The 681-nt window shown below is 32.9% G+C and overlaps 1 protein-coding gene across 1 annotated transcript in view; it reads left to right on the forward strand.

Moving 5' to 3' along the window:
- The window catches only part of LOC119591263 (ectonucleoside triphosphate diphosphohydrolase 5-like), a gene marked incomplete in the record, with an annotated part of 23,392 nt that overhangs the window by 19,675 nt on the left and 3,036 nt on the right, over positions 1 to 681 (forward strand).

Consider the following 681-nt stretch of genomic DNA (forward strand, 5'->3'; position numbering starts at 1 on the left):
AAGAAGTAACTGGTAACTTAAGTATTAGCAGCTGAAACTTCAAAGTTATAAAAAAAATTTCACTGCTGTAGGTCAGCATTTCTTAACCTTTTCTGACCCTAGCATCCCTGTAGTCAAGTCTAGGCAGTGTAACACCCTCTAACTCTGGTTAACTGATTTCTAGAAGGATAAAAGAGGAGGAAGTGAGGGTACTGCTTCATCATTTATTTTGTTGATTTCTCAAAACTAAAACCAGCTGCCATTATTGTTGATAAAAGAATAACAAAATCTGAGAAAAAGAAAAGAGCATGGACAAAGTCAAACATACACAGCTGCCATGTATTTAGCACTTCCCAGCATCCAAGATTAAGAAATGCTACTGGAGATTCTTATTCTTATATCATTCATCTTGTAAACTTCAGTACACACCCATGGATACCTCTGCTTCTAAGTTAATCTCAGTTTTTTAAGTCTTATTTTGCTTTGAGTCATATGCCTTTCTTTTAAAAACCCTAGAATCCAATGTTTTGTCCATACATTTATACATTTTGTTAAGACCATTTCTTAACACAACTTTTATAAAGCATATTGACTGCACCATTATCTAAATATGCATAAATATATGAGTGGAACCTGAAGCTAAACCACACTATTGCTTTTGTCAATCTAATTTAATAGCATTTAATAGTTATTGTAAATACA

Source organism: Penaeus monodon, chromosome 28 (genome assembly GCF_015228065.2).
Source record: "Penaeus monodon isolate SGIC_2016 chromosome 28, NSTDA_Pmon_1, whole genome shotgun sequence".
In the NCBI taxonomy this organism is placed as follows: Eukaryota; Metazoa; Arthropoda; class Malacostraca; order Decapoda; family Penaeidae; genus Penaeus; species Penaeus monodon.